This window comes from Colletes gigas, unplaced genomic scaffold (genome assembly GCF_013123115.1).
Source record: "Colletes gigas isolate AHSC1104 unplaced genomic scaffold, ASM1312311v1 Colletes_gigas_Sc00061, whole genome shotgun sequence".
Taxonomy (NCBI): domain Eukaryota; kingdom Metazoa; phylum Arthropoda; class Insecta; order Hymenoptera; family Colletidae; genus Colletes; species Colletes gigas.
Window position 1 is genome coordinate 302,868 of NW_025106690.1, and position 11,464 is coordinate 314,331.

Consider the following 11,464-nt stretch of genomic DNA (forward strand, 5'->3'; position numbering starts at 1 on the left):
GTGTACTGTCGGAGTCATCAACCCGCGTGTAACGTGCTCCCCGAAAGCTCGTAGGAGAACGAACTTTATATCTTTTTCATGAAAATAAGTTCCCCGGGTTATGAGCAGAAGCACTAAACTAAATTATTAGGTTGACAAGCGCAAGGTGATCCGACCATTGTATACGAGTTTCCAAAGTCTCCAACTTCAACGTACGTATCGATATTTACACGTAATATCTCACGGTCCGCAACGCCGTGCGTCAAATGGCGGCTTCTTCCTTTCCCAACGAACGAGGCTACCGAAAAATATGGGTTTTCGACTTTTAACAGCCCTTCGAAATTTACGTCCCTTATTCGAGTTTCTTCGAATCTTCGGAACTATCGTTAAAACGTAAAAAGTAAACAAAGTGCAGGAAAGTTGCATCACCGAATTTCGTACTCGATTTCGGTATCTGGATTAATTGCGACCAGAGATTTTCAGCAACGTTGCACGTATTCGAAACTGAAAACCTCCTTTTTTAATATTTTGCAACGAGATGGTAGAATTAATGGGGGCGTAGAAAGTTTAAAATGAGTCGGAATTCGAGCTCGTATTTCGTGCTGGATGTATTTTTTCACGAATTCACGATAGATCCGGATCAAGGAATTCTGTACGAGTAGAATCGTGCTGTTAACTTTTTAAAAATAAATACTATTCGGTATGTTCGTCTTTCCAAGATACAAGAAACTTCGCAAAATTCGTTGGTGTTTCTTTAATAAAGCTTCAAAGGTGTATAACAATTTTTCCGTGCTCCCCAAAAAACGTTTCAGAGCGTCGAGAAAAATTTCGAGCATTTACCATCGTCCAGGATTCAATTTGTTTCTGAAATTACAGGCTAAGCGATGTCAATCACTGCTTCTTGTTCGGGGAAATTCAGCGGCAATACAAAGACTGGAAATTTGAAACGACGTCAAAGTGGTGTACGCCATCGCGCGATTAATATTCTCTGTTTTTAGGTCGGCCTTTGTGCAGGGAAATTTTTCTGCCGAACATCGAGAAAATTCATCGGCCCCCGCACACTTTATATGTATATCCGCCCTTGTGCAGGTGCTCGGATAATTTAGAGCACTTACCCAGGAGTGTAGAGCATACGAAAGTAGGTTTGGTGTATAAGAGCATGCAGATACATCGCGTACCTTGTTTTACGGTTAAACCTAAGTATCGTGAAGAGGGTTACAAGGGGGCAAGGACGAGGGTTGCGCTTTCCAACGCGGTAAGTTCTCCCAGTCGAGTCCCGAGCACACTCAGGATTCCGTAGCGTTGATAGAGGTTACAATTGCACGTTCGCGAGGCTTCGTTGACGTTGGTGTTACACTTCCCTTGTGTTAGGGGATAGATTTACATGAGTAAACAGTACCGCCCGGGGATCAGGTACAAATTGAGATTAAAGTTCAACCGGATGCAGGAATTATTTTCCTCCTGGATTGATTCCCATAAGTTAGTCCGCCAAGGATCTCTATCCCAGTGTTTAAATCGATCGATCGTGGTTAATCCTTTTCTCGTGTATGTACTTACAGGAGAGCGTAGTTATTTCAGGCGCTTAGAAATGTACAAATATTTATTTTTAACACTTTAGAAGGGACTGAGTAAATACGACCGTTAAAGCTCGTTTCACTAATGGAACAAGTCTCTAAGAGTACAATAGCATGAAATGAATGGAATAACATTGAATAGAAAGAATTTTGTGGCCACCTAAAAATGGACAAAATTTAAAATTAATGAAAGAAATATTTGTACACATAGGGTAGATGATAGCTATCGAAACGTTTTTTATTGACACTCTTTTGATCATCTTCAGAATTTTTTTTGTGTTCGATTGCTGCAATATTTGTATTCGTGTTGAACTTAAATTCTAATTAAAACTTGAGAACCTTGCTAGAAAGGGTATGCAATTGACGATAAAATTGCACTGATCTTTATACGGGTCTAACGGTTCGACGAGACCGTGGGTCGAGTTTCCCGAATTACGGCAACGATCCATGACCTAACTGGACATTTCCTGCTGCAAGGCAGATGGGAACGGTGCAATATTCAGGAAACCGCTCTATCTATTATATCATTGTACAAATCTCACCGTTTGTCATATCCTCTCGCTTAAACGCTGCTTGAACCGACAAGTTAATTTGATGGGAGAAATGAAATTCCTGTTACGAGTTTGGGAAGGAAAAACACGTTTCGCTGCAACTTGAAACAAATTAAATCTTAGATTAGAGAGTCCTGTGTAACTTTGGACAGGTTTCTGTCAGAAGATTCTTAGAATATCGAGCTCCTTGGTACATTCCAGATTTATACAGTGATCCTTCCACTTTAAAAATCCTCTCGTCCCTCTTTAAATAACTTTAAACACTCGTCGAGCCGTTTCAATACGTCCCTTCCTTCTCCATTGAATTGTTTTATCACTCCAATTACTACATTTCCAATATTTAAATGCACCATTTGCATCGTTAATGAGAAATGATTGTACGCAACAACGATATCGATTGCTGTCCCCCCTTTCGTTTCAACTTTCATCAAATAATTCGTTTCTAAAAAAAGAAAAATATTCCATTAGATCCAACGAATATCGTCAAACTCTTTAGGGGGGGATACGTTTTCTCGTCGGAAGGGAGAACTGTCACCTGTCAGGCTCCGGTTTGACTCGCGTTCTTTCGCCCTTTTGACAGTGTCGATATAGTAATTACCAGCGAAATTAATTGCGCCGATAAATAGATTGGGAAACTTGTTCCATCGCGGCCAGAATGGACAAGTTTTCCAATTTTCCCACGGCCGGGCTGTAAAAGCGCGCCGAACCGCGACGCAATATCGTGTACATCTAGGATCAGTTTACGGTTCCTCGTATACAACTGTTTTGCACTGGCGCGGGACTGAAACGAATAAGCAATAAATAACTGAGGACGGCGACCGCGCGGACACCGGTAATGCTCTGCTAAACGTATATACGCGTTACGACGCCGGTGAAATAACGTTTTCGCGCTGATAATCCGGAACAGGAGATGGTAAATTCTGATGACGTTCACCGGTGGACCTATCGTGCGCATCGGACGGGAAGGAAAGACGAGCCGAGAGAAAAACGAAATAAGACCGGACAAATGATGGATCGAAATTCTGCAATTTTCTCCCTCGGCTGCCGGAACTACTGCATACGCTGTCCTCGTAGGACGCTAACTTTCTCAACGACGTAATTTTGTTCCCGGGGTTATTCTACGCCCCCGCTCTTTCCAATGGAAAAACTCCGCCGTCGTCGAGGTTGATAAAAAAAAAAGAAAAGAAAAATTTGTCTATCGGATAAACCGTTTCATAAAAGTTTGCCTTAAAATGAAAGCAATCAGCGTGCGTCTCTGGGCGCGACAACTCGCCCGGTTTAACGTTGTTATTACCTTCGACTTAGGCTGCTTTTCTATCGGTATAAAATCAATGACTCGTGAACTCTCGCGGACTACTGTAACCGAGGTTTCGAAAGGCTCGAAATAAGGAATACTTTTCTTAGTGAAATTCTTTTCCAAGTTGAAGCTTTCGTGCCCGTTTTTTTTCTCTCACGATCATTGTTTGAACGGGCCGTATTATCGCGCATGAATTTGACATTGGCGGCCGGAAGACGGCGAATGTAGGCCACGGAGAAGTCGTCCAAAAATTTCTGATATTTTCGAGAGCCCGTTCGAGCGTCGATAAAAACCAGCGACGTCTTGCCGGATGCGGAAAATCGAACCGAATCATTTATTTACGCCTACGTGAACGTTAAGTTACAAACGATATTGGGAAACGTTCTAAATTTTTTGAAAATCGAGGAATTTTTTACGAACTTTATGATTAAAAAATTGTAGACGCATAAATTGAATGGGTGGTTCAGATGCAAAAGGGGTGTTTTTTCGCGTTCGAAATCGAAAAGTTGCAGGAACGTAGCAAAGTTTTTAGATCGGAGCAACGGAACATTGCTGCAAATTTTTTTAAAAATTCACGAGCGACGCCTCGCAGTGTTCGGTAGCTAATGTACCGAAAAAATGGATATCCTCCGCGATAATGGATTAAAAGCAGCAGTTACCGCTTTCAAAATCAATTCTATTCTCGTCGCATTTACGAGGAGACGATCAAAATTGTCAGATTTCTATTTTGGACGATGGAAGAATATTTAAGTGACGCGTTCGATAGCGAATCGTTTTGAACGAATTCCAGCGTATTTCGAAATAATTTATTTGAGGAACGCAGAACGTCCGTACGGACGTTTATTACGCCGGGGAACTAATATTAGGGATTTCTGAGAAACTTGGACGACGAAAGGACTCCGTGGACACAGCAGTTGCTAATTGGTCGATACGACTAGCAGTCTTGCTGTCAAGTTTACGCGAACAGAATGTCCGTTGTTTCTTCGTAAAAAGCGAAATTGGTTCTGCTCTTAGCAGGAGGGAAACAATTGTCTGCAATTCTATTTCTTTCGCGCTGGTGATATCGTTCAGTGTTCGCCAAATATAGCAAACGAGAACCTGTGTACTAATAGGTGACACTCTGAAAAATAAACGCACGGTGATTCGTTAATTTATACAAACACTAATAGTTACTCGCGTTGTATCTTTCTATATACGAAAAAATCCGTACATAAAACTTCGTTGTATCTATGTGCCAGAAAGTTGCACGGAACGGAAGAGTTTCTAAATTTAATTTCCAACTCGTTATATCATAAATGTTTTCACGGTGGAAGCAAATATATGCGAGATATCATGAATTTTATACAATACTCGACGTTCCTGACAAACACCGCCCACGCAGCCAGCAGGTACATTTATTCATCATGACTTGGTACAGTGAATGATAAGTTTCTCCACAGACACTGGAAAGGATCATAATAAAAAATATCCTACGTAACGTGCAACTGCAAAGAAAGCTCGTGCGATTCTTTTATTTGAAAAACAAGATACTAGAGGGAACATACATATTATGGTTTATTCATTACAGTAAACACACTCGTGATCTAAAATCCTTTTCGAACTAGGTGCATGTTTGTTAATCGCGTTTGTGCAAAGCCTCGTCTTTAAATTCTCATCTTCTTCTGGAACTCTCTGTTTTGCATGTGATTGTCCAGCGTTAAAAGCGCAAAAAGGTGATAGTGTCTGAATAATATCGGCACCTCGTAGAAACGTCTGAAGAATATTCAGGTATTCTAATGCTGAAATCTTGTCGCGAGCGAGTCATGCAGTACGAGGTTTACCGTTGTTGCTGTAAAAATACGAATTTCTTTCAATCATCCGGTCCCGGTTTTTTTGCTGAATAATGTATTCTGCACGCGTTCGAGTTGTGCAGAGTAAATCTGGGCTGTAATTGTTTGGCCTGGATGTTGGATCCTTTGGTGATACCCAATGATAAGATTGCTTGCTGCTGCAGCACACGATTTCTCGTCGCATGCGAGCTAGCTGTTGAAAATCAATTCGTATGTATGAGATAAAAGAAACAGAAGGTAAATGGTTAGTCTTTTGAGTTTACTATTGGTTGGAAATTCATCGAAATCTCATTCATTTAGCTTTCGTGTCTTCCTAAATGGATCCAAGTGCAAACGAATTGTTTCGTCGGTCGCGTTAATCATATGAGAAAGGCCACGACGCGTTGGACACGAATTGGTCGCAACAGTGACACGTAATTTGTCGTTATCGATGACGCATGATCTCTCCGTTCATGCTGCGTCTTTCAATGATTCGTCTCGTCTAAATTATCTTGAATTAAAACAGCGTTAATGCGACGTATCGAAAATATTAGACTAAATTAATTCTCTTGCATTCTCCGCTACGACGAGGAATACAGCTTGAGATTTATTCGACTCTCCGTAGAATACTTTAGCAACTTTGATGTACCGTCATTGCTAGAACTTGCGGCTATTTACATAAAGTCTAGTGCACTTGGAATAGAATTAGGCTATTCTACAGTTTCAGTTCCTGAAAGTTTTTCCATCGCGCCGGGAACGATAGTTTTAATTGTTTCCTTCGCTGCACACGCTCGACCAAAAGTTACATCGTTCGCTGAGGGAAGCGTCTAAAATATTTTTCATTTATTTTGTTTCGATGGTGTTGGTTATTTTTCAAATGGTTCGCGTTACGGTTCGCGAACTGTATGCGTTTGTCGTGTTAACTGGAGGCAGTGGCGGAATAAGGACGGTAGAATTTCATAGGAAAACGGAAACGTTGTATCTAGGTACCATAACCGAGCTATTCATTGCGGGGGCGAGAGAGGAAGAATATGATAACAGAAGGAAATGCTGATTGGGCAATATAGCTTAACGACTCGTACAATTTTGAGATAAAAGTATATTATTACCCGATGTGTCTCGGTAACGTCGCCTGGTTTCCCAATTCGCGTTACCTGTTCTACTCGAATTCGTGCACCTGGGTGCGCGGATAAAATGAATAGCATTAGTGTGTGGGCTTTTGTCCACGATAATGCACTTTTTATGCTTCGTAGAGGTAGAACGACTCGATGCTCCGATAGAACAGCCAGAGATTACTCTAGCTGGACAGAAGTAAATTTAGTAATCACGGAGTTCCCTAATTTTTACTGCAAATTGAAACAACCGGAATGGAGCAGTAACGTATTCGTAATTAAAGGAAAAAGAATTATTATTGCGGAAGAGTTGCTTGATATTCACGCAACGTGGCCCATTTATAATTTTAAACGAAACGTTGCACGCGATCCGAACGTTAATTCAAATAAATACATTTATTATTATATAATGCTAGCTTTCGATCTCATGGCGTTTCGAAGACGTAAACACGCTGACTTTCCGTCATATTTTACACGCTATCCGGTCCACGAATGCAATAAAAAAGAACGATAGTCGAGGCAGATTTCGTCATTAAAAATTGCAAACGAATTGTCGCGATTCTACGACTACGGCCAAGATTCATCGTTGTCAAATTCGCAATGTCAATATTACGCTTCGACGGTGAAAAAGAGTTTTTGCTTTTCGTGAATTATACGTACCCAATAACGCCAATAACCGGAAATGTCGATATAGGGAATATTGATTAATTATCGGAGGCATACTTTTAGGATTCGTGCACAAATTCGGTGGAAAAATGTTTACAGTTCTCTGGTTAGTTTAATCAAACGTATTTATAAAATTTACAAAATTATTAATGTTTAATTAAGGGAACGAGTAAATAAATATTATACTATAGAGTGTAATAATTTTCGAGCTTATGTCGTGTTAATCACGCTTGAATTCCTCGATGTTAATTAATATCCTGCATAAAATTAAAGCCAGTGATTGCTTTTTCAGCGCGCGAGGGGAACGCGTTTTACTCGCATTGGCGATTCGCGAATCGATCGATACACGCTCTACGGTTTTTGGGTCTTCGATTCCAAACTTTCGGATCGTTGCTTGATGGTCCAGAATTTTTAAATATTCGCCTGGAAGGTGCATATTAATTTTTATTATTGTTGAAGGTTGATATTTTTCTGAAGGGATCAACTTGTAGATATTTAAGTTACTTTCAGTTATATTAACAATCTTTCATTTTGGTAACTTTCAATACTAAAAACTATCCTCGAATAATTACAGATTTTTCGACGAAATTGAAAAATTTCAAATCGTTCTAAAAAAATTATTTTTAGTTGTGGAGATCGATTACAATCATTTTTGGTCAATAGCCATACCCCCGAATTCTTACGCACTTTTGAGAAAAAAATTCCTTACTGAAAATATGATTTTAGGCCAGAAATGTCGCTCAAAAATGTCATGCGTATCTTTAAAACGGCATAACTTCTGAATGGATTGAAGGATTTTAATGTTTCAAAATGCAAACAACGCGTATTTTAGTGAAGAATATATAGAAATTCTAACAATATTGAAAAAGTTGTAGCTTGATCCCGTAAAATGAGAAAACCCCCATAAAAGTAGTCCAATTTTCACACAGCCATAACTAGTACAATAGTGAATATATTTCAATGAAACTTTTTTTCTGAAGTAGAGCTCATGGATATCTACAGAAAAGTATTAAACAATTTTTCTATAGGGCGTCAAACAAAATTACTAAAAATCAAAAAACGAATTTTTAAGAAAAATCGACGGTAGGTGTCAAATTTTTAGGTGAAAAAAAAATTTCAAATCGTTCTGAAAAAATTATTTTCATCTGGCGGGGCCGATTAGAATCATTTTTGGTAGATAGACATACCCCCGAAATCTTACGCACTTTCGAGAAAAAAATTCCTTACCGAAAATGTATGTCTGACCATACATTGAGATGTTTCCCTGAAATTTTTCGTCGAAAAAAAATTTTCTCAAATCGTTCTAAAAAAATTATTTTTAGCTGCGGGGGTCAATTACAATCATTTTTTATGAATGAGAAAACCCTCGAAATCCAACGCACTTTCGAGAAAAAAATTCCTTACCGAAAATGTATGTCTGACCAACATTGACATGTTTCCCTGAAATTATTCGGCGAAAAAAAATTTTCTCAAATCGTTCTAAAAAAATTATTTTTAGCTGCGGGGGTCAATTACAATCATTTTTGGTGAATGGGTAAACCCTCGAAATCCAACGCACATACGAGAAAAAAATTCTTATCACAAATATAATGTGTGGCCAGAGATCTGTGATTATATTCCTCGTTTTTATCACTTCACATGAAGGTATACTCCAATTATCCGGCATATAAAATGTTAATGGGAGATTCTAGAGACCATAATAACTCGAAAATCAAGGGTATCAATCTGTTAATCGAGGCTTCTTGATATAATTCTTGAGTTTCGTCGTATTTTGATCTCTAGAATCTCCCATTAAAATTTTTCGCAGCGGTGGTCGAATACTGTGTATACTATCTCAAGTGAGGGTGATAGTAAATAAATAGAAATGGAAACAGAATTCTTAACACGTCCCCAATAATGGAGCTTTCTGTTCGTTAAGTTCGAACGCAAACAAACAAATATAACTTACAGTGCTTCGCGCTGACCGAGTCTAGTACCGTCAACATCCTTCACAATCAGGTTTGATCGTAATAACCCGGACTATAAACCGTGCCCACCTGCAGCAATGCGTCGGATGCAGAATAATCCACTTGAAACGAAACGACCACACCGTGATAAAGTGGGTACTAAAGCAGCGGCGGCAGGTAAAAAAGCGGTACAAGGAGCCTATTACAGACACTTGTTCGGCGAACGCTTCTGGGTTAAAATTCACCGTTGGAACTTTTCGCCCTTTTTTCTCCCTTTAAAACAAGCTTTTAAAGAGCCTGACGACGGGATTTATTTATCCGATCAGCCGGACCCGGGATGCTCGATATTTTTCTGGTCGACGCGCGGCGCGAGACGGGCGGTCCACTGTTACCTGAAACAACTTGTTTCCTTCGCAGCGCGAATCGAGGAGCAGTTTCGGGCGAAAATGAAACAAAATTGACGTCGAAAAGAACAGGAGATAAAAAACCACCCCGTCGAAGTGATTCACGCAGTAATTGCTTTTTTGTTCACGCTTTGATGTTTGATGGAAAGTCGAAAGTGAGCGGCGAATGAATAGGTACTCGATTAATACTGGCAACGGCCATCGGCGAGTCTTTTTAAACCTTCGTATCGGTTCTGTTTCGTTAATGTTTCTTGAATTTTTCGCAACACCGAGGATGTCTGGTGCCTCGTGAAAATTGACTAAAAACTTGTTTTTCTTTTTATTTATTTCACGATTGTTCCACACTCATTGAAGAAAAATATGACATTAGCGAACATCGTGATTTATTTACATGTTTTCTAGAGGCAGATTTTGAAGTGATCGAAAGGATAAAAAGTCTCACTTCGTCGAAGCATTGAAATTATTTTTCTTTGATAATTAAACGAAATTCTGTTTGTTATTCGGAGTTAGTGCTTCGAATTAAGCATTCTCAGAAATGTTTGGACTGCATTTAATTCCTACGACAAATATTGTACATTCTAAAGTGATGAAAGAGAAGGTGTACTTTAAACCAGAGATGAGTAAGGATGGATTAGTATTCCATGTAAAGGTAAACGTCTCAGTTCGCGATGGTTCCAATTGTGTTCGCGTTAAAAGTCGTATTTTTTAAAATAGAAATGCAAATCTTTAAACGAGAAATTAAATCGCACATTTTCAAAAATTTGGTATCGTCTAATAATAAGCCAAAATGAACAAAATTCTTTAATAATAATTTATAAGTTCCTGCCGCTGGATTGAACCGATTAATGAATTCGAGGATATAGAGTTCTCGCAAATAGAGATTTTAAAGGATATGGAAATATAATCCCCTGCTAATACAATTGACGTTTAACGTATATGTATATTTATACATTGATGAACCGTTTCTCTATATGCTTGTTTGTGTCGTATCAATATGTACGATGTTCAGTTTCAATCGCAACAAGCGTGGCTACGTAAAATGGATTTAAAGCTTAACAAGAGATAAAAGTTGTTCGAACTCGAACGAGGCAACACGAAACATTAACCGATTACAAATTTCTGGTTCCGGTTTTCACATCGACGACATTTCAAACTTTTATTGTTCGTCGCCTGTATTTTCCACGCTAGCGGCGATTTTTATTTATTTGAGAAAAACCTCTTAACGTGTATATTTATTTTTTATACGTAAAAAGCGTTATGTTCCTACATAATTTCATGAACGATATACTAACATTATTGAAAGGTTAATAGTCTGTACAAATAATATTGCTCTGTCGGGTGTGTTTTAATCGCGCTAATGTCATTAAACCTTGCCCATTTTAGATTTAATTTGATTCCGATGAATAGAATGATCCGTGAATTAGAGAATTTTGTTCTCAATCATAAATTCCTGAATCGAAAGAGCGTCTGACCAAGATCTTTAATTCCAGTTGCTTAGCAGTAATCGAAGGAGATATATACCTCGTCAGCAATCTCTCGAATGATTAAAGGGCGACCAGTAAGAACTTATTCATGAACTTGGGCAACTGTTTCTTTCTTACTGGCCGTTGAAAGTCCACCTAGACACGAATCATCTTTAAAAGATTCTCAGTCTTTTTTAAATCTTTTATTCCATTGATAAACCACCGGCTGGCTCATGCAATTATCGGCGAAAACAGTTTTTCACATTTATAAAGTTTCTTTAAATTTCTGTAATACGAGGCTAGCAATTGTAGTTGTGAATAAAATTAAATTCGATATTATTTACGCGAAGAAATTCATCTCTGAACGCACTAAAATATTTTTCATTCAAAAAGTTGTTAAATTACAATATCTTAGCAAAAAAAATAGATGAGTTTACGTTCCTTGGATCGCAAGACGCCACCCTCCGATCTTGGGGTTGCGACCCCTACTTTGGAAAACACTGCTGTACGGCAAAGTAAAACTACCATCGAATGTAGACCACGTCGAATCGAATGCAGCCAGAAGTTTGTCGAATGTGAACGAGGAAACATGAAACATTAACCGAACACAAACTTCTGGTCGGTATTTCACGTCAACGATATTTTCTGTAAACCTGTATTTATT